Raw genomic sequence first — 2,579 nt, 5'->3', positions numbered from 1 at the left:
CAATATACAGTACCTCTCGAAAGTTACTACTAGCAACCAAACATCAACTAAAGACAATTCTCTATGTTACGATTTTGTTGAAATTTTGTAGTATTTTATGGTGTATAACTCTTGCACGTGTAAAACGCATTTTATCGTCGTGTTATCTGTTGACATCACTGAATAGCTCTGAGCAATTAAACCAGGAAGTTATGCGCTTCACGACTTAAATATAAATTCGTCTAGCATGTATTTGACAAGGTTCTGACTTGTCCTTCCAGCTCGTTTCACATTCGAGACACGCGCAGCTTTTGTATTAGACACGGTGAAGATCTGAAACGTACATCACTACCGGATTTGACGATAGATCGATGAAAGTGTTACGTGATAAGGAGATGCAACATACTTTTTGCGAGGCACTGTACACGTGTGTTCGAAGGCGATAAAAACATTGAGCAACCGGATGCCGGATGCCGTGGCCCTGGCCACGAAAATCCTCCTTCTCCTCCTCCTCTACTTCTACTTTGCCCTCGAGGCCTTGAAGAAGTTTCGTTTCGTGATTCGTGGCACTCGGTTCTATTTTCAAGCATCCTCTCCATTCCGCTCGCCGATTCTCGCGATATCCAGCGGATTTTTGCCCATCTTAAAACCGGGTTTAGAGGAACACCTCTTCCTATTGACATTTAACCTTCCTCAGATTGAACGTTCGTGTGAAATCGACAATTTTATTTTTATTTCATTCTGATTGGCAATTAAGAAATTGTTAGAGCCAATGGTACACGTTTTGTCATTCGATTTCGATTTTTAATAAATAATTTCGTGTGGTTAAAAATTAGAATAAAAACTTGGCACGAAACATTACGGAAGGCATGAATAATTTATTAGCTCGAGAAGAATATGCTCATCGTGTTTTGAAAGGATTACGAGTGACTGATTGACTGACTAACTTTAAAAGATTAGGAGAGACAGAGAAAGAGAGAGAGAGAGAGGATGAGGAAAAAATCGAAAGTTCAATCGAGAGAAAGTGATCAAAGGTGTAGAGGAGACGACGACGATGTTACCTGTAAAGTGAGAGGGACGTGTTGTTTCGAAATAACAGGGAAAGGACAAATATTTCTTTTTTCTTCCTCTGTCGTTTCCTTCAACCCAATCGCGGTTTCACTTGTCTCTGATAACTTTCTTTCTTCACGCCGTATGTTGTAACAATCTCTATTTTTAAAGATTCGTTTCCCATGATTGTCACGCGCTCAAATGGATCCGACTCGAGTTCAGGTAGAGAGTGACGTAAAAATGGCATAAAAATGTAATGTGGTAATATCGATTTATAATATGAAATGAAACACGATTTGCAATACGAATTACTAATATAACATACATATTGCATGAGTTTTCACACGAGTTAATAATATTAATTGTAAGGGGAACGTGTAATACAAATTATAGTATGAATTCTTAAAAACTAACTGCAACATAAATTTGCAGTATGATCACGTGAATTAACTCGTAATAGAATCAATGAGGATCGGGTAAATCTGGAATCTTGAGAATTTGGGGGATTGCGGATTCCCGTGGGAACTGATATAGAGAATCGAGAAGCCATTTTAATCAAATCCCATGCGGGACACGCGAGCAGGCCTCGATTTTATTTCAGCAACGAGTGGAAGCCCGCATGCCTAAATAACTGGTAAATTGACCTTCCACCCTCTATGAAACTGTTAAGTCATAAAATAGGGGTTCTCTAATTGCCCTAAACTACCCTTCATTCCCCTGTCACCCTGGCTAGCCATGAGAAAACCATACGGTATATATAGTCATTTCAGTAAGATTAAAAATTCTATAATCATTTCGTATGCTATTTACATTTTAACTAACTTTAAAGATTAATAATTTTGATAAATTTATTTTGAGTTATAGTTTTGTTTAAGTTTGATTTAAATTTTGAGTGAACTCGTTCAAATCCTAAAATTTTCAATTTTGAACTTGAATTTTAAGTTTTGTTAAAGGCTTATATTTGTACAAGAATATAAAAGGGGACCCACCTAAACCGTAAGGTAAAGGGTTATTACAAAATAAATAAAATAATAATACAATTTTAACTAGCATGAATTTGATGATTTGTTTTTATTTCTAATCTATGTTAAATAAGTTTGGTCACTTATACGAGTGCACTTTAATTGTAAATCTGATAAGAATCGAAGCTCTGAAATGTGAGCTCGTGAAACAAATAAAAGATGTCCCACTCTGGGAAGCGAGACGCGATCAATTTCAATTAAACCCTCGTCTTTTACGATTCGTCTCCACCTTCTATGTCTTTTACAATCGTTCGCAGTCGCGTTCTCACATTCAATCGGTGCCCGTGCAGCAATGCGAATGCGACTGCATTTATTTAGTATTCTCGGTGTGTCTTATCGATAGGGGATGGAATACGAACCACCGTGTGATTTCCTCTTACTAAACAAATAGCTATCTGTCTTTTTTCTCAGCGTGAAAGACATCTTGCGAGATCCTTTAAGGGTCATCGATCCTGAATAACCTTTCAATTTATGTTGCACACTGTGTGCAATGCGTTTTGCATCGCATTTAGTATGCAATATTTGTTA

Source organism: Ceratina calcarata, unplaced genomic scaffold (assembly GCF_001652005.2).
Source record: "Ceratina calcarata isolate Rehan_Ccalc_2016 unplaced genomic scaffold, ASM165200v1 scaffold100.2, whole genome shotgun sequence".
Classification (NCBI taxonomy): Eukaryota; Metazoa; Arthropoda; class Insecta; order Hymenoptera; family Apidae; genus Ceratina; species Ceratina calcarata.
This window is presented reverse-complemented; position numbering follows the sequence as displayed.